Below are 21263 nucleotides of genomic sequence, written 5' to 3'. Positions count from 1 at the left end.
GGAAGACACGATGGGGACTGGGTCATCTTGGAGGAAAACAAAGCGGTCACACAGATGTAGTCACTCGGTCCACAGTGTTATTGACCTCGTTTTTGTTGGAGTCCAGGCCTTTGGCAGCGTTCAGACCGTGGTGGAGATTCTCCACCACCTTCTTCATGCTCCTCAGCTCTCCGGGGTGCGGCGTGGCCCGTCGCAACAGCGTTCCCTATGACAGAGGAAAAGAAATAAAGAAAACAAGACCATCATTGGAGATACACGAGCTATAGTTATAGACACTTAGTTATTGCTATTCATCACATTCGATCCATCACCGTTATAAAACGGCTCCTTTCCCACGCTGGTCCTGTTACTCGGTTATTGATGAATCATTCATTCCTGGCAATAGTTGAGCGTACATATTTGCTGGTCTATGGTCTGTTTTGTACTGTGTTATCTTTAATTTTTTTTGTGGAGTCACCGAGTTGTCAAGTTATTATTCTGACAGGGTCATGTGATTAGCACGGCAACAGCTGGACTACATTCCGCTAACAATAATAATAATAATAATAATAATAATAATAATAATAATAATAATAATAATAATAAAGCTAAATGATGAGTGTAGGCACAAGGTCCGTGTGTTTAATAACAGAAAGGCTAACTTAGTGCATATTCTGCATTTATAACCTATAGTATCACTATATATACACTCACTGGCCACTTTAAGACAAACACCTGTACAGCTGCACAGCTGTGCAATTATCCAATCAGACAACCATGTGGCAGCAGCACAGTGCATAAAATCATGCAGATATACATCAACGGCTTCAGGAAATGTTCACATCAAACATCTGAATAGGGGGAAAATGTGCTCTCGGTGACTCGGTGGCATGGTTGCTGGTGCCAGACGGGTATTTGCGTATTTCAGAAGCTACTGATCTGCTTGGAATTTCACAGCCTCCTGAGTTTATTCAAGATGGTGCAAAAAACCATCGAGTGGCGGAACTAAGAGTGGAAACGGCTTGTTGATGAGCGAGATCAAAAGAGAGCTCGATAGCTAGACTGGGTCGAGCTGAGAAGAAGGCTACCATAAAATGGAAAAAAAAAAAAAAAAAAACAAAACATGCCGAACCTGAGAAGACGTCCACATTTTATCTACATGATTTCATGTATTGGATAACTGCATGAATGAGCAGGGATATACCAATGAGTGTATAAATCAGTACTGTACTATTAGAAAACCATTTAAACAATTCTCACAGGTCCCAGTCACATAGCAATACAGGTTTCTGCTCTACTCTTTTCTTACAACAGTGATTCATTCATCACGGAACAGGACAGGGCTATGTTTACAGAACAAGGCCATTTGAATGACTTTACTCCCAACTCTCAGTGTACCACGCCGAGTACAGGATAAAACACCATAGGTGTGCTGTTCCAGATAAATAATCAACGACAGTGACTGAAGGCGAAGTAAGCCCCTAAAGCAAGGTCATAGCTTTAATTACGGATCCAAAATCAGACTCTTAGAGGGCTTTCGCACTGGCAGCTCAGTCTGAGCGCGGTTTGTGTGTAATGTGAAAGCTGTCACGTGGACCGGGAAGCACAGCGCGGTACCGGACCTGAGACTACCTGAAGGAGGTGGTCCTAGTTCGGTTGCTCTGGAACCGAGCCACGATTCCAGTGAATATGAATGCAAATCGTACTCCGTTCCGCGCTTATTCAGGAAGTAAAGTAACCTGCGCGTGCATTTTAGCTGAGGACAGCATCATTACGACGTAGTCTCCACAACGCACGTGTACCATGAGCGGCAGGGGAATTTGTGAGACACAGAAGAGGTCCACTGCTGCGCATAATATCTGTTGCACCTGCGTTCGAGTGAGTCTGAACCCAGACCAACGGGGGAACAATCGCACTCTGATTTGGACCGCAGCAAACATGACCCGTGTGACAACTATCGTACTCAAAGGCTACCGCATGCTTTATGTTCTAATTTTATTAGTTCCCAAGTGTGCTTCATACCACCAGGGTCACTCCCTGTATTAACAATGGTGAACTGTCAGGAATTTCTTGCCATTGGATTTTGTGTTTATATACTTCGTTATTTTGCTATTTACTGAAATGCACTTCATTCATTTAGTTGGGTTTCCAAAAATTCTGACAATCCTGACTCTGCAACCTACAGAGTAATGTCCGAAATCCACAGGCGTGAAAGTTTCCTCACTCAAACTCGGGATTCTGACACTCTGACATAAGCGTTTGCACATTTGCATTTTAATTAATGATACAGTAAACACGTGCATCAAAACCAATCTTATAAATTGGATGGTAGCAGTAGTAAGATAATAGTAATAGTAATAATAGTCCGAGCTGTTATTTCAGTTTAACACACGCGCGCGCACACACACGGAAGCCCAATCAGGTGATACAGAGTCCAGCAATTCACAATTCTCTCACCTGTTCATCGTCGTCATCGAGGAATCGGATGGTGCTCATTCTATTCGTGGCTCTGTTGTCCCACGTGTCGTCAGCCACATCGTTCACGAGACTCTCCAGAGCACCATAGCGTACCAGGTTATCAGAACCTACATATACACACACAGACACATTCCATTATTACGTCTCACCTCACCATTCCCAAAATATTTTCCCAAAGCTGAAGGTTAAGCCAAAATAAAGTAACCTCAACTGAAGAGTTCACCTGCGATACCCAGCAAGTAAAAAATGTCAGATTAGGGCTCCGATTATACTCGACTTGTATAAACCCAGACTTATTTAGAGGCTTTGTGCATGAGTGTCTGTGCTCCAGCTCGGTCTCCGTCTCTCCCTCCCTCCTCCCCTCAGTGACCTAACTTCCATGGGGTTTCCACCCTCATCAGTCCGTGTCACCACAAATGATCATAATCCCTCGGCCTAAACCAGAAAACACAGCTGCTACTCAGAAGAGGCTAAGAATGACAAACTTTCTATTCGTCTTTATCGACACTACGTTTACATTCGTAGGCAAAAATATATATAGATATACGAAATTAATTCTGGTGCACTCTCAGTGCACAGCAGTGGATGTGGTGCCACTTGCCACTGTGGTTAGTGCTTAATAGCCATGAGTGTGGTTAGGCAGAGATAAGCTTCTTTAAGCCATGCAATCCAGCGGGTGTACATAAAACAGCTCAGGTGCAGAGAGAGAAAGTGCCAGACAAGATCAGAGATTTTAGGCTCTGTCTACTTATCAAACATTCCAAAAAAATGTATTCTTCTTCTATAAGAATATGTGCTAGACAGGCACAGAGCAAATTAAAATCCTACAAGCCATGCCATTTAGGGCTCACGTTGAGCAGAGACCTTCTCAAACACAGGAATTCATACATACGGAGTGCTAATGTTTGCATACGCATAGGACAAAATAGCGAAAACAAAGAAATGTAAATGATATGGGGGGGAACATTTCGTGAGTTGTTTTTCTTTATTATCAAAAAAAAGAAATGATCAAATGAACTATTTTAAGAATGAATAAGAAGAACTCAGGGTTGCTTCCACCACCACCAAGTCTAGTCCATTCCTTTAGTCTCATTACTAATCTGTATGTCTCAAACTCAAATACCCTTAAAATACATGCCTCAAAAAGCAAGACCGCTATTGAAGAAAAACTATTTCTGACATTTGATCTTGTTTGGATCAACTCTAAAATCTAATATCAGTTCATCTTCTGTGTACAGTCACGATTCTATATAAATCCTCCAAAACATACTACCTCCACCACCTAGTGGCTTTTAATTCCCTCAGTTGTAATATATTGGCTGCCTTGCAGTTCTCCCTGTAGTTCTGGCCTTGTTTCCCACTGAAGTTAAGCAGGGTTGAGCCTGGCCAGTACCTGGATGGGAGACCTACTGGGCAAAACTAAGGTTGCTGCTGGAAGTGGTATTAGTGAGGCCAGCAGGGGGCGCTCACCTTGTGGTCTGTGAGGGGCCTAATGCCCCGGTATAGTGAGGAGGGATACTATACTGTAAAAACAGCACAGTCTTTTGGATGCGACGTTAAACCGAGGTCCTGACTCGCTGTGGTCATTAAATATCCCAGGACACTTCTCGTAAAGGAGTAGGGGTATTAGAAAAAGATCTGACAAGTTATCTTGATTGCACTTGCATCGCAAAAAGCCACTATTTTAACAGGAGTGTGTAGACTTTTTATAGCCTCGGTAGATTGGTATACGTGTGCGGCACGCACCACACATGCTGTTCCTGGCTTGAAATGCTACGGATTATAATATTCATAATCGAAACAGTACATGATCTATACTTCAGCCTGTACTGTGCTGAAGCAAAAAAAAAGCGTTCTTAAGTTAAAAAAATAATAATAAAATTAAATGTTCTAACTGCCACTGAGCACAAGCGAACATATCAATGAAACTTAAGAACCTTATTTGATCATATGCAAAGTCATGTCATTCTTGAGGTAAAACAGGAATAATGCTTTGAAGTGCTTTCTTGTCCGTTATTAAAATCATCCAGTCATTTTCAGGTTTCAGCTCTGTGCTTCATGCTGGCACTTTCAAGTAACCTTGTAGGCTGAAAGCGATCGCCACTAGAAGCAGGTATGTCGAGTATCACTTCAGATATGGAACTGTTCTGCCGCTGACACTAATTAAGTGTCCGTGGATTTGTTGTAGAGTTTCGAGAAAAAGAAATTATTCATGCTGTTTGGAAATACAGCGTTATACTGTGTGTGTGTGTATATATATATATATATATATATATATATATATATATATATATATATATATATATATATATATATATATATATATATATAAATAATTAGTGTAATATAAACAGAAAATATATACAAGTCGATACCACAGTGTGGTATAAAAATAAAATAAAAGAATTTAATTAAAAACACTCCTGGAGGACACTGATACTGGCAGAGAGAGAGAGAGAGAGAGAGAGAGAGAGAGACTTTTAAATTGTCCTTTTTATTCAGTCATTTGGAAATCCTCCAAAATTCGAGACATGGTGGATAATGACAAGGAAAAAATCATTGATACATAAAAATAAAATAAATTAAATTAATAAATAAATTTTAAAAATGTAGAGAGAAAACAAAATATATATATATTAATAGTAATAAAAATAGTAAAGAATATATATAAGTTGACACGAAACCCAAAGTAAAAAAGAGTAACTTTCACATCCCGCTCTTTTTTTTTTTAAAAAAAAAGATTAAGACTTAAAACTCCTGAACCTACAGAGCATAAAACCTCCCCAACTGCCCACAACTTTACGTCTCGAGATAGAAAGAGACAGTGAGAGAGAGAGGGAGAGACAGAGACAAGAAAACACAAAGTACCTATTTCACAACCCACCCTTTTTTTTTTTTTAAATGAAAGCTTAAAACTCCTGCACCTACAGAGCATAAGACCTCCCCAACTGCCCAAACTTCCAAGAATTCCCGCAGCCTCCGAGTCATTTTAAAAAAACCGTATTCAACTTTGAGTCTAGCTTTAACTAGTGCAGTTAGCAGTTTTTCCGCCTCCTGAGTGCCTCCTCCCTGCATTTTGTTTTTTCTTGAAAGCCAGATAGCGAGCTTGGCTTGGCCTATTATAGAATTCAGTAGAAACACAGCTTTATTTTTTGGAACGTACTTTGGCCCGTATATGTAAAGGCTTTCTGCCCATGTAACGCCCAGCCCTCTGCACCAGGCTCTAAGTAGAGAGAACAACCTTTGTAATCTTTGACAGTGCAAGAACAAGTGTTCTACTGTTTCTTGCTCGCCACAGAAGAGACACTCCCTACCCCTAGTGGGGTCGATGTGTGCCACGTGTCTGTTTGTGGCCACGGCCCCATGCACTATCCGCCACTGAAGATCAGCTGTGCGCTTCTCTATGGGCGGTTTGTACAGGGACCTCCAGCATCCTCGTGGGGAAGAGTCTGGTTCCAACAGCCCTGACCAGTGTGACTCTTTCAGTCCTGTCAGAGCACCTCTGTGCCCAACTTTGATACATGTTTCATACAGTACTTTCTTCAAGGCGTCCTCAAAAGTTGTCAGTGACGGTGTTTTAAAGGATAAAAGAGCTCCTTCCTCTCGCTGATTCCCCTCTACTGCCGCGGAGATTCGTAGAGATGAAATGGCCTGCTGGTTTTCCTCTCGGTCCTGTCCCAATGCTTCCCTGAAAAGGGAGGGCAGTGCAGAGACCACCTCTCCCAACAGTCTCTGCATGAGGCGGCACGACAGTACACCCATCTCAGTGCACAGTTCTCTAGCCGTCTTCCATCTGTTGCCAGCCCTCAGATTCTTGATTTTTGTGAGTCCTGCTCTCCGTAAGCGCTGTCGAAGATATGTTGATTCTAACATTTTGGATCGTATCACCGAGTTGTAGAACAACGGCTCCTCTTCTATGTCGGGAAAAAAGTCTGCCCCAGTCCTGCTGATATTCAGTACTGAAGACCAGGCTCTCAGGACAGACTGGTAAAAAATTGTTGTAGCTGATAGGTCCATTTCCTTCAGATTCAGCACGAATAGGTGTTTATCGTATGCCAGGTCTTCAATACACTGAAGTAGGGCACAGGCTGTGCTGGCCCACACTATCCCTTCCCCATAGAGTAGCCTCTGTGCCGTCTGCAGTCGGAAAGTCTTGACTCGACTTGACAGGTCAATCAAACCCTGCCCCCCCTCCTGCAATGGCAGGTAGAGAACAGGGGCACGAGTCCAGTGCTGTCCAGCCCAGAAAAAATCCACAATCTTCTTCTGAATTTCGAGGGCAGCGAACCGATGCCACAGCATGGAGGCAATCAGGTTGTTGACAACCAGTACTCTCCCCCTATAGGACAACTGGGGCTGAACCCAGGTCCATTGAGACAACTTGGCACCCACCTTCTCCACTACCCCCTCCCAGTTCCTGTTTTGAAAATCTGGTGTACCTAAAAACACTCCCAGGTATTTCAACCCAGCTTTTCCCCACTGGAGATTCCCGGGTAATGTAGGAGGGCCATGTTCCTGCCACTGCCCTATTAAAAGACTCTCACATTTATTCCAGTTAATGCGTGCTGAAGAAGCTCTTGTGTACATTTCTAGGCTGCGAGTCAGTGTTTGTATATCATCCTGATCTTTTATAAAAACTGTCACGTCATCTGCGTATGCAGACAGGACCAGCTTTTCCTGCGCTCCGCTCACGGACAGTCCCCGTAGTTCTGCTCTAAGGCGGCATAGCAGCGGTTCTATAGCCAGGCTGTAAAGCTGGCCCGATAACGGGCACCCCTGTCTAATTCCTCTTCCCATTTTAACTGGGCAGCTAAGACCCCCTCCAACCTTGAGTGTAAAAAAAGCCTCAGAATAAAACATTTTCAACCACAATAAAAAATTTCTCCCCACACCAAAGGCTTCAAGTGCCTGAAAAAGGTATTCATGATCAACCTTATCAAAAGCTTTTTCTTGATCTAACGAAAGAAGACCTAAATCCCAAGAATTCCATTTACATAGCTCTATAACGTCTCTAACAACAAAGATGTTGTCCATTATTGTGCGGGCCGGTATGCAGTATGATTGATTTCTGTGTACAATTGTGTGCATGCACTGTTTTAGTCTGTTAGCCAGGCATTTTGATAAGATTTTATAGTCACTACAAAGAAGTGCCACGGGTCTCCAATTCCTCAGGAGTCCCAGGTCTCCTTTTTTTGGCAGCAAAGTCAAAGCCGCTCTTGTGCAGCTCACTGGTAACCTTCCTGTGGTGAACGAACACAAGAAGACGTCCAGCAGGTCTGCACCTAGGAGTCCCCAAAAATGCTTGTACAGCTCGTTTGGTATTCCATCTATTCCGGGTGCTCTTCCCTGTGCGAGCTGCTGGACAGCAGTGGTCACTTCCTGCATTTCAAGGTTTGCGTACAGCATACTGCTTTGCTCGAGGGTCAGTTTGGGCAGCTCCCTGAACAGCTCCTCCCTGCAGGATGGATCACAAGTCTCAGCGCGGTAGAGGTCGGTATAAAAGACTGTAGCTTCTCTCCTCATTTCAGCCGCCTCTTTTGTTATAGTTCCATCCGCTTTTCTAAGGTACAGCATCTGATTTTGTGGTTTCACCTTCCTGGAGAGATTGAAAAAGAAGGCACTGGGAGCGTCCATGTCCTTGATATTTGAGAAATGGGATCTTATTAGTGCTGTTTTGGCCTTTTCATGGAGGAAGGAGCTTAAAGACTTTCTCTTTCCCTCCAGCAAGCTACTCGTGTTTGGGTCATTTCTACCAATTATTTCACTTTCTGTTAAAATTATCTCCGCCTCGAGTTCTTGTATTTGGCCTTTTTTTTGTCTCTATTGAGTGTGCTGTGTATTTCTGACAAAATACTTTAATTTGTGTTTTTCCCACCTCCCACCAGGAGACCAAACTGTTAAAATCTTCTTTTGTTTTTTTCCACTCACCCCAAAAAGCCTTAAAATTTCTGCAGAAACCCTCGTCCTGAAGCAGTTTTGTATTGAAATGCCAATATGATTTATATTTTTTTGTGACAGGCATCAGTAGATCTAGAGTAATTAAATGGTGATCTGAAAAACCAGAGGGGCTCATGACTGCTTTATAGATATTATTTCCATTTGCTCTGGTGATGTAGAACCTGTCCAATCGTGCTGCAGTGATCCTCATATTAGTAATTTTAACCCAAGTATATTTTCTGATTCCCTGGTTTCTCTCCCTCCACACGTCAACCAAGCCACACTGTCTGATAAGCCCCTCAAGTGCCTTAGCAGACTGTGGGTGTGGTTCCTCCCCGACCCTGTCTAGGGTAAAATCTATGGTGCAATTCCAATCCCCTCCCAATATTACCAAGGGATTTCTTCCACTTTGTTGTATTGCATTTTTTAATTTGTTAAAAAGTTGTGCTCTCTCACTGCCGTTGTTGGGGGCATAAACATTTATAAAAACGCACTCTATTCCCTTTATTTCCGCCTGCACCATTAAAACCCTGCCCTGCTCCAGTTCTATCATGCGTGTGTTGGTGTCCCCCAATGTTCTGTTAAAAAGTATTGCTACCCCAGCACTAACACTTGTTCCATTGCTCTGGAAGATTTTCCCTTCCCACCACATTGCCCACTCTATCTCATTTCCCGAATTACTATGAGTCTCTTGTAAAAAAATGATATCCATGTTCTTCTGTTTTATCAGTTCTCCGACTGCTGCTCTTTTGTTCCTATCCCTACCACCATTGATGTTTAAGGAGCCTATTTTTAATATCTCCATTGGAGGGATTAAAGAGAAAGAAGAGAAGACAGAAAAAACAGCAGTGCAGAAAAAGAAAAACACCCAGTGTAACGGCTTCATTTTTTCTTTCTTTTGGCCGAAGGGTTCCGTAATCTAGTTAGATGATTTTTTAAACGGTATCTCTTCCTTTGGTCTAGCTCCTTGAAACTTGCTGTGCGTTGTAAATTTACTACTGAAGCAATAAATTTTTCAGTGTCCGAAAAAACTCCTTGATCTCAACCTGTTTACCAAATGTATCATCCAGAAATCCCACAATCTCAGTTAATGAATAAAGCTCTTGATCCTGCCCCAACTGCGACCCACTAATGTCTGAGATATCGGAGAAGTTGTCCTGGAATTCCTCCTCTTCCACTTCCTTCTCCTGCTCTGCTTGCAGACTTACTGACTTCTCACTACTGTCTGCTATATCCATGTTTTCTGACCCCCCCCCCCTTCTGCACCCCCCATACTATCTGACCCCCCCTTTACTGCTGTACCCCATTTTCCGTCTAGCCCCCCTTCCACTACTACACCCCCCGTACTAGGTGACCCCCCCCGCACTGCTGCACCCCCGGTGCTGCCCGACCCCCCCTCTACTGCTGCGCCCCCGGTGCTATCTGACCCCCCCCTCCACAGCTGCACCCCCAGTGCTATCTGACCCCCCTTCTACTGCCGCACCCCTGGTGCTGTTTGACCCCCCTATTCTGCTCCGTTTTTTTTCCTGCGCTATAAATTCCTGAGTTCTTCCTACCTCTGGGCCTCTCCCTCCAGGAGTCAGCTCGTCTGACCCCTCTCTTAGTTCCTCCCTTGTTTGCTCAGGTCTATCAGGTCCATTACCCCCCGCCGTGGTTTGGTCAGTGTCCTGTCCTCCAGCACTCTCTGACTGCTCTACACTGCTCACATTAACCTGCTTCTCCACCCTGACTCCGCTCGGCCCCTCTTCCTCTCCGTCTTGTTTCTTATGTGGACACGCAAACTTTTTGTGCCCAATGTCCCCGCATTCGAAGCACCTCATGCTCCCAGTGTTGGCGTACAGCATGTATGACTTTCCCTCATGCCATTCTCTGAATGAAATATCCAGCGTGGGTTCATTCAGAAACATGAGCACTGTGCGCCTGAAAGAGGTCACGTGCTTCAGCGCGGGGTATTTGCAGTTTAACGGAACCGTTCTCACCCCGCTCACTATTTTACCGAAGCGAGACAGCTCCCGCTCGATTTCCTCATTAGGGATGAACGGCGGAATATTCGAAACTGTAACTTTAACTGTTGTAGCCCCCAGCGGAGTGACGGAATAAAGCTCTCCACTTACCTTTATTCCGTTTTCAGTCAGCTGGTGCACGAGTTCCCTCTCCTTCACCAACAGCACCACGGCCTTGTTCATTCTCGATGCCGCCACAATGTTTTCACATTTAATAAGCTCCCCTACCGCCATTAGCACCTCCTCCACCGAGACCTCGGAGCTCACCTCACACCGCACCCCGTGACGGAGTGAGAGAGGCCGGGCTCCACTGCTCAGGTGAGCCGCCATCCCTACACCCCGCCACGGGATCAAACACTCCCCGCAGCAAAAAAAACAGCAACTAATAACACCACTTCCTTGATAATACTATCACACACTCAGCCAGTGACTGTGCTCTGAAATTCCAGATTGTAAAGAAAGAAATATATCTATATATAAAGATAGAAAAAAAGTTCATTCACTCACACACCACGCTCACACGCCGCGCTCGCTCACAAACTCCCAGCATGCACCAGAGAGAGAGAGAGAGAGAGAGAGATTTTAGTTATCCTAAATGTGCACACACCCCTTATACTCTGAATGCAAGCATTAGTTTAAATTCACTGATACGGTGGCAGGATAAAAAGATTTATTAAAAGCATGAACATGTGAATAATTATTAGCGACATGAGGCTACATTTAGCTGACAGGACACGGGCTGAATGGAGATGCATGGTGGTCCATTAGGAGGTAGTTTATAACACTGCAATGCGTTCGCATCATTAACAAATAGAGAGAGATAGAGGAGGGAGAGGGAGAGAGAGAGAGTGGGGGAGAGAGGGAGAGAGAGAGAGAGATTTGAATTGAATTTGAATTTCAAAAGCCTTTTTATTTACATGATTTTAAAACTACAATGACCGATTTCGGTCCCACAGAGTCATTTCAAATAACACTAACTAAATGGGCAGGGCAGGGCGGTGCAGGGAGGCAGATGGGTACATAGGTGATAAAAATAAACACCACTTCCAAATGCATCTGAAAAACCACAGGGAGTATAAAAAAAATAAAAAGCAAAAAAAAAACACAATAGTAGAAGTTGATTAAATTTCACTTTTTCTTCTGCAACCACACATAATGCCCCTTCCAGACACCATATATTTTCAAACGATACACGATCCTTCAACTAAAACCAAAAGCAGTCAAGACGTTCCATAAGTAAGTATGCTCAACCCTGTCGAAAGCCTTTTCCTGATCAATTAAAACCAAACCACATTCCAAATTAAAAATCCTTCCGACCTCTACAACATCCGTAATGAACGAAATGTTATCATGAATAAATCTACCTGGCACACAGTAGGTCTGGTCTGGATGGATCACCTCTTCCATGACTATACTAAGTCGGTTTGCCAAAACCTTAGAGAGCAGTCGGTATTCTACACAGAGAACTGAGACAGGTCTCCATGATCTTATGTCGAGTAGATCTCCTTTCTTGGGCAACAGAGTCAAGACTGCTCTGCGACAACTGAGCGGCAGCCGCCCCGTGACTAAACTGTCACCCAGTACTTCCAGTAGGTCTGCACCCATTTCAGGCCAAAAAGACTTATAAAAGTCAGCCGGTAGACCATCGATCCCTGGTGCCTTGCCACTCTCCATACCCTGGAGGGCTCGTAGCAGTTCCTCTAGGGTCAACGCCCCTCCGAGGTCTGCATGCGTTTCCTGACACCTGAGGGAGATCCTTCAAGAAGACCTTATCATGGGCCTGTTCATCGGAGATTTCACACTTGTACAGTTCCTTGTAGAAACCGACTGCTCTCTTTCAAATTTCTCTATGGTCCACTAAAAGTGTCCCATCATCAGAAAACAGGCCATGTATCATCTTATTTTGACCATTCTTTTTTTCCAAATTAAAATAGAATTTCGACGGTGCATCCATACACTCCACATTCTGAAACCGTGACCTGACCAGAGCTCCTTGTGTGTTAACATCTAGCAATTTAGTCAATAAACTCCTTTTTTGTTCTTAAATTTTCGATGCATACCTGCCATCCTGTGTTTTTCATTAACTCTTGAAGCTCCATTATTTCGTTCTCCAAGGATGTCATGCGGAGAGTTGTGTCTCTAGTGACATTGGAGGTAGATTTCACACTTGTACAGTTCCTTGTAGAAACCGACTGCTCTCTTTCGAATTTCTCTATGGTAGAGAACCATACAATGGTCCGTAAATCCTACTGGTATATTTACACAACTTCTAAAAGCACTTAACTGGTGTTTAAAAGCATCAAATTTATCCAAACTGGCCATAGAGAGCATATTATTATAGGAGTGCACCCAGGTATACTGTCTCTGCATGAGGTGAAAATTTCTCCAAATGTCCACAAGGTCACAGGAATTCATTAACTCGACTAGCCTTCTACGTGATGGCATATGGGGCTCTACATGATTCCTGTCTATACCCAGCTCTGTACATTTTAAAATCCCCCTCTAGAATAAAAAAAAATCATCAGAGTCACAATTCTTCAGGACATTGTCTAAGGTTCGTAAAAATAACATTCTTTCAATGGCTGCAGTCGGGGCATAAACACAAACAAAAACGACCCACCTATTCTCATATTGAGCTCTAACCTTTAACAGTCGACCCTTTATGATTTCATCAACTTGATAAGAACAGGGGATAAAATTATTGGAAAATAAAATAGCTACTCCCCCACTGGTAGATGTCTTATGACTTAAAACGGATAACCCTTTAAGCTCCCTGGCCCAGTCAGCAGCATTATTAGCGTCTGTGTGGGTTTCCTGAGCAAAGATTACATCAATTTTCTTTTGCTTCACCGTTTCAAATAACAAAAATCTTTTATTTCTTTCCCTTGCTCCATTTAAATTCAACGAAGCAATTCGAAACTCACTCATAAATAAGAAGAAAAATAATAGATTTACGTACATGATGTCTAGGATTGACTATCACTACCGTTATTGTCTAACATTACATTGACTTTTGTAAGGATTTTCTTTAGACGGTATCCCTCCTGATCAGTGAAACCCCCTTCTGACATAAACCCACGTGTTTTTTTAATGAACTGTTGCACATCCGGGAAAAACTCGTCTATCCTCACATTCCTAGCATGTTTAGTCTTTTTCAGAAAAGCCTTGATGTTGTCCACAATATATTCATGGCTCGAAAAGCCACTTAGATTTACACTACATGTAATACTACAGTCAGACGCTTCGCTCTCGCTCTCTACCTCCACAGAATTCAGCTCCTCTGCGACATCTTTCCTCTTAGCCTGTGCATGAGGACGATTTCTCCATCTCTTTCTCTGGGGCACCTTGAACACATTCTCTTCTGTATCCATGAGAGAGCTATCATCCGCAACTTCATCACCAAGGGACGGATCCACACTATCTAGTGACGCCGTACTATCCTGTGTACCCTTATCACCTAAATCTGGCTCATTCTCAGCCTTCTCTTCTTCACCTGGTTGAACACCGACACCCTGGTGAGAGGGAAGAGCTTCAGGTGTCTCCACCTGAGAAGGTGCTGCTGCTCCCTCTCCCGGTGTGTGGGCCCCATCCACCCCAACGTCCTCTCCAGCAGTAACCTCGTTACCAGCGGCCTCGTTAGCATTATTATCATTTTCGGGATTCACACGTTTTTCAGGACAGGCCCGCACCAGATGACCAGATAAACCACACCCACAACACTTCATTGTAGTAATAGTAGCGTAAATAACATAATTAAAATCTTCCACCTTTACATTGAGTGTCAGATCCAGATCATTATTGTCCTTCAGAACCATGTACACACACCGTCTGAAAGACACGACATGTTTTACACGAGGGGATTTACTTGTAATCGCTATCTTCTTGATCTGAGAGACCGGTTTTCCATAGCGGGATAGAGTTTGTGACAGAACCTCGTCCTTAATAAAAGGAGGAACATTCGACAGGATGACTTTTTTACACGTGGTTGATAAAGGAAGCATTAAGTGGAACACATCATCAATCACAGCTCCACTGTCCACCATGTCGTTTTCCAACTCCACCGTTTTCAGAAACAGCACGACGGCACTATTCATCCGGGCCGCAGACAGAATGTTGTCATGTCCAACACTCTCCCCCACGGCCAGACTAACGTCCTCAATGCTGGCGGTAGTGGCTACTTTAATAGCATGCCGCCGCGTGAGGGAATCATACTTCCCCGTACCTGAGGCAGCCATGTTTCCCAAAACAACACGGAAACAGCCGCCCAGGCCAGCGAGAAAAATCACACACAAACACACACAAACACACACACACGCACACACACACAACAAACAAGAGTAAATTAAGACTCCCTCCACAGGCTAATAGCACCAGCTGCTTTCCATTGCTCTAAGGAGTGATTCTACTGCGGCAACGAGTCCAAATACAACGAAAGGTAAGTTATTATTATAATTTTTTGCAGTTTATAAGTTTGTAATTTTATTTATGCTTTAAGACATTATTTATAATTGAATCACAATATTAAAGTAATTGTTATGCTAGCGGACTTTACTAGCCAGAGTTAGCACACACTTTAACCAATCCAGCACATTAGTAAGTACAATAAGTTAATAAAATGAAGTTAATATATTAAATAGACTTTGGTGGTTGTCATGTCATGTGAATATTTAGTGTTATACCGACTTCTGTAACTAGCTTCACCATGTAACGGATAGTTCGGTTATAAATAGCAGAGTCAGGCTTCCTAAATAGTTATCGATCTGAGCGCTGGATTGAGTTTAAAGCCTCTGAAATCGAGGACAGGGTGGACAGTAGTCTGGACCGAGCCCAGCTCATTAGTTCCAGTTATTAGTTTGTTATGAATCTGTAAAGCGCTGGGCGGTGGTGTGATGTGCTTCGATGTTGTAACTACAGCGCGCTCCTTTTATTCTGCGTCTCTAAACACCGCAGCTGAGCTGTGATCTGTGTGTAGAACAGGTTCTCACTCAGCAAAGTTATTAGCAAGCACGGGTATGGTTATTTTCTTACTCAGAACATCACTAGGGACTGAAAATCTCAATATATTAACATTTTCTTTAGAGGTAAAATGGCACGAAGGTGGAAGAAGAATAATTATAACTAGACCAGTACATTTCCTGAAGAAAATGTGAGCGGTGCTTGCCGTGGTGAAATCGGGACAGGGCGCCAATACATTCAAGAGCCGCCTCCGTAGGGTGCCAATACTTTCGAGAGCTGGACAGATATGGCACCAGCACTGTTGGAGCCGGCCGTGTAGTGCGCCAATACTTTTTAGAGCCGACCGTCAAGGTCGCCAGTACTTTTGAGAGCTGGCCGTGCAGGGTGCCAATACTTTTGAGAGCCGGCCAGATCGTGTGCCAATACTTCTGAGAGCTGAACAGATCGTGTGCCAATACATTTTAGAGCCAAACGTGTACCGAGGCAATACTTTTACAGCTTTCTGTTTAGAGGGCCAATACTTTCACAACTCAATGCAAGTCTATGGGAAATTTTCCGACTTTGAGCTTCCGTACTGGGAATGCCGACATTCCAATCACTTCCAAAAGTCATAGCACACCTCTCCTCAATAAGCCGATCGATTCGACACCTCACCCGTCGATCTCCGACATACGGTGCGAGACTAGTTACATGCCGAAAAAAAAAGTGGAAGAAGAATAATAATAATTATAACTAGACTGGTACATTTCCTGAAGAAAATGTGAGTGGTGCTTGCAGTGGCGAAACAGGGACGGGCCCCAATACTTTCGAGACCTGACGGTGTAGGGCGGCAATACTTTCGAGAGCTGGACAGATATGGCGCCAGCATTGTTAGAGCCGGCCGTGTAGTGCGCCAATACTTTTTAGATCCGACCGTCAAGGGCGCCAGTACTTTTGAGAGCTGGCCGTGCAGGGTGCCAATACTTCTGAGAGCCGAACAGATCGTGTGCCAATACATTTTAGAGCCAAATGTGTATGGAGGAAAATTTTTTAGAGCTTTCTCCTTAGAGGGCCAATACGTTCGAAACTCAATGCAAGTCTCTGGGAAATTTTCTGATTTTGAGCTTCCGTAGCGGGAATTCCGGCATTCCGATCGCTTATAAAAGTCATAGCACACCTCTGCTCAATAAGCCGATCGATTCACACCTCACCCGTAGATCTCCGACAAATGGTGCGGGACTAGTTACGTGCCGAAAAAAAAGTGGAAGAAGAATAATAATTATTATAATAATAATTAGACTGGTACATTTCCTGAAGAAAATGTGAGTGGTGCTTGTGTGGCAAAATTCAGATCGGGCGCCAATACTTTTGAAAGCCGACAGCGTAGGGCGCCAATACTTTTGAGAGTCGGACGAATAGGGTGCTAGAGGGGTTTAGCATGTTTTAGCATCATGCTAGCATGTTTTAGCATCGTGCTAGCATGTTTTAGCATCGTGCTAGCATCATGCTAGCATATTTTAGCATCATGCTAGCATGTGTTAGCATCATGCTAGCATGTTTTAGCATCATGCTAGCAAGTTTTAGCATTATGCTAGCATGTTTTAGCATTGTGCTAGCATGTTTTAGCATCGTGCTAGCATGTTTTAGCATCGTGCTAGCATGTTTTAGCCTCGTGCTAGCATGTTTTAGCATCGTGCTAGCATGTTTTAGCATCTCGCTTACGTGTTTTAGCATCATGCTGGCATGTTGCTAGCATGTGTTAGCACTGTACTGGCCATGTAGGGTGCCAATACTTTTAAAGCTGGACAAATAGGGCGCAAATACTTTAGAATGCCGGACTCTAGGGCACCAATATATTCGAGAGGTGAAAGTGTAGCGTGTCAATAATTTCGAGTGCCGGACGCTAAGGGCGGCAATACTTTCGAGAGCCGACAGCGTAGGACAGCAATACTTTCAAGTGCCGGACGCTAAGGGCGCCAATACTTTCGCGAGCCAGACAGATGGCTCTCCTCAATAAGCCGATCGATTCGACACCTCACCCGTCGATCTCCGACATACGGTGCGAGACTAGTTACATGCCGAAAAAAAAAGTGGAAGAAGAAGAATAATAATTATAACTAGACTGGTACATTTCCTGAAGAAAATGTGAGTGGTGCTTGCAGTGGCGAAACAGGGACGGGCCCCAATACTTTCGAGACCTGACGGTGTAGGGCGGCAATACTTTCGAGAGCTGGACAGATATGGCGCCAGCATTGTTAGAGCCGGCTGTATAGTGCGCCAATACTTTTTAGAGCCAGCCGTCAAGGGCGCCAGTACTTTTGAGAGCTGGCCGTGCGGGGTCCCAATACTTTTGAGCGCCGGCCGGATAGGGTGCCAATACTTCTGAGAGCCGAACAGATCGTGTGCCAATACGGTTTAGAGCCGAACATGTACGGAGGCAAAACTTTTAGAGCTTTCTCGTTAGAGGGCCAATACTTTCACAACTCAATGCAAGTCTATTGGAAATTTTCCGTATTTGAGCTTCCGTACTGGGAATCCCGGCATTCCGATCGCTTATAAAAGTCATAGCAGACATCTCCTCAATAAGCCGATCGATTCAACACCTTGCCCATCGATCTCTGACGAACGGTGCAGGACTAGTTACGTGCGGGAAAAAAAAGTGGAAGAAGAAGAATAATAGTAACTGGAACGGTATATTTCCTGAAGAAAATGTGAGTGGTGCTTGCGTTGGCGAAACAGGGACGGGTGCCAATACTTTCGAGAGCCGACAGCGTAGGGCGCCAATACTTTCCAGAGCCGACAGCGTAGGTTGCCAATACTTTCCAGAGCTGAAAAGATATGGCACCAGCATTGTTAGAGCCGGCCGTGTAGTGCGCCAATACATTTTAGAGCCGACTGTCAAGGGCGCCAGTACTTTTGAGAGCTGGCCGTGCGGGGTCCCAATACTTCTGAGTGCCGGCCGGAGAGTAATAATAATTATAATAATAATTATAATAATAATAATAATAATAATAATAATAAGTATGCAAGGGAACAATATTAGTGCTTTTCAAGCACCACTAATAATTATAATTAGTATGCCGAATAACAAAAGTAGTGCTTTTGAAGCACCACTAATAAAATGATCCATAGAATTAACCTGCATAAAAAACGACAATGTCTGCATAGTTTTTCTTCAAAGTGTACTTTCATTGTACTTGAAAATTGCAGCTGTAAAGTATTTGTCCACTTAAACATTTACATCTGACCGTTAACAATAAAAATTCTGTGCAGAGCTATCATATTTGTAGAATTTGATGTGGAATATTCGGTCACTGAATACTTCTCTCTTTCTCTCGTTGTGTATTAAGTATTGATGCTGCAAAAGAAGACGGATCTTTTGGTAGGCTGCTTAATGATGACCACAAGCACCCAAATGGCAGAATGCAGAAGACTGAAGTGGATGGAAGCCCACATCTTGGTCTGTTTGCTTTAACAGACTTTAAAGAAGGTGATGAAATTACCTACAATTACGGAGGAGGAGACTGGCCTTGGTGTAGCAAGGTATGCAGGGTATCTCCCTCTCTGTTTTCACAATTTAAAAATTATTCAAAAATAAACATTGTCTTATCCGGCAGTGTTGCGATTCATTTTTGTTACACAACTAATTTTGTGCTTGTGCATTAACAATAAAATTAGATATTATTGTTCATCTGATCTGCTTCAGGTATTTTACTGCCACGTTTAAGCATGAACTACAAAACGTGTGTGTGTCTGAATGCACCGTAATTATCCCAAAGTCTTCCAAAGTATCCCATATCTAACCCTGAAATCACAAACTTAATTCCTATAGTGAAATAATTATTGTTTTTGTCGTATTGAACAGCATGTTTGCTTTCTGTTATATAATCTTGTCTGTTAATAGTTACCATACGGAGTCCCCACAAAGCATCTTTTATTCAGGTGTGTGTGAGGGAGTCTTGTGATAGCTGATTTAAACCTGAACTGTGTTATTACTGTGAATTTGTTCTGAATGCATCGTAATTATCCCAAAGTCTTCCAAAGTATCCCATTTCTAACCCTGAAATAATAAACTTAATTAATAAATAATTATTTTTTTTGTCGTATTGAACAGCATGTTTGCTTTCTGTTGCATATTCCTCTTTTAGATTTTCTAAATGTCTATTAAATATGCAGATTATGGAGGAGGACACTGCTGAGAGCAATGGCCAGGAGAAACAGCAGCCATCACAGTCTACACCTTTTCTGGATCATAAATATCAGAATTGTGTAGTTTGCTGGCACTTTTAATCCTGCCTTTCAATCACACCTCTCCATAATTTCCAACATAAGCATCCCCTGGGACTCAGTAGGTTCCCTACTGCATCTTCTCCAAGAAAACCGAGTACTCTTAGTTACTATTTGGTACATATGCACAAACTGCAGTCAGAGTTTTCATTCTTGAGACGTGAAATGTAAGTTCCAGTCTGTAAGTTGCCAGACAATAATTTCTGTTGGGTGTAAGGGTGTGTGTTTGCTATGTAACTAATGTTTATTCTTACATTTAGGTAAAACATCTGCTCTGATAAAGAGGAGGCTCGGAAAGGAAATGAGGTCCATGCAGTGGAGAGACATATGAAGACCTTCATCATGTCATGTCGTGTCCCAGGGAAGTTGGCCTGTGAAAACTGCATTAGATCTGAGTCTTTATATCTTAAAGATAGAGACTGGCAAAGTGTCAAATTCTATGTCTATAACTGCACTGTAGCTTACAAAAGAGATATAAACAAAGATTAAATAACACTTTGATAGTAACACTGTACATCTATATTACAGATACTGTACATCATAACATCTGTAGTAATGCTTTAATAATAAGTTACATTACACCTCTAGCCTTTTACTTTGTAATGAACCGGTCAGCATTTACTTCATAATAAACTAATCAGGAACAAATCAGGCATTTAATTCAATTCAATTCAATTCAATTCAATTTTATTTGTATAGCGCTTTTTACAATAGACATTGTCTCAAAGCAGCTTTACAGAAATATCAACATGGTATACAGATATTAAAAGTGCGAATTTATCCCAACTGAGCAAGCCACTGAGTGGCGACGGTGGCAAGGAAAAACTCCCTAAGATGTTTTAAGAGGAAGAAACCTTGAGAGGAACCCGACTCAGAAGGGAACCCGTCCTCATCTGGGTAACAACAGATATTGTGAAAAAGTTCATTATGGATTTATATGAAGTCTGTATGGCCTTAAGAGCAGCCGTAGTCCCAGCAGTCTGGAATTAGAGAAGATTTGAGCTCCATCCAGAGGCAGAAAGGATCTGGATCTCTAGTATCTCCATAAATTCGTGTGGGGGCTCGGCGAAAGGAGAGAGGGAGAAAAAAGATAATTATGACTGCGAAGTAGTAGAACAGAATCTAGTCAGGGTAGGCTTGAGTAAACAAATATGTTTTAAGCCTAGACTTAAACACTGAGACTGTGTCTGAGTCCCGAACACTAATAGGAAGACTGTTCCATAACTGTGGGGCTCTATAAGAGAAAGCTCTTCCCCCTGCTGTAGCCTTCACTATTCCAGGTACCGTCAGATAGCCTGCATCTTTTGATCTAAGTAGGCGTGGCGGATCATATAAAACCAAAAGGTCGCTTAGATATTGTGGCGCAAGACCATTTAGTGCTTTATAGGTTAATAAAAGTATTTTATAATTAATGCGAGATTTTACTGGGAGCCAATGCAGTATTGATAATATTTAAAATATCCATTAGAATCTTTACCTACACCGTTATATTGAATTAGATCAAATTGGTTTGGGCCGCCTTCTTCCAGTGGGTCCTTATGCAGTTGACTGACAAGTTCATGAATAAGCCTATTGGGCAATAAAAGCTTCAGTGTGCTACCCATTTACATGTTTAGGCTGCCTGGAATCAAAATTAGCTACCTC

General features: G+C 43.0%; 1 protein-coding gene and 1 long non-coding RNA gene across 16 annotated transcripts in view; both read left to right on the top strand.

The window, feature by feature from the left end:
* Positions 1 to 21263, top strand: part of LOC124627540 (NACHT, LRR and PYD domains-containing protein 3) — a 285770-nt gene that overhangs the window by 236620 nt on the left and 27887 nt on the right. The gene's annotated exons all lie outside the window — the stretch shown is intronic.
* Positions 14715 to 20406, top strand: LOC128630198 (uncharacterized). Its single transcript, XR_008394579.1, has 3 exons — positions 14715 to 14832; positions 18683 to 18875; positions 19509 to 20406. It is a non-coding gene; the product is annotated as an uncharacterized LOC128630198 (long non-coding RNA).

The sequence above is a fragment of the Ictalurus punctatus genome, unplaced genomic scaffold (genome assembly GCF_001660625.3).
Source record: "Ictalurus punctatus breed USDA103 unplaced genomic scaffold, Coco_2.0 Super-Scaffold_100046, whole genome shotgun sequence".
NCBI classification, from domain to species: Eukaryota; Metazoa; Chordata; class Actinopteri; order Siluriformes; family Ictaluridae; genus Ictalurus; species Ictalurus punctatus.
Note: the sequence above shows the minus strand (reverse complement) of the source record. Positions and strands in the feature narration are given on the sequence as shown.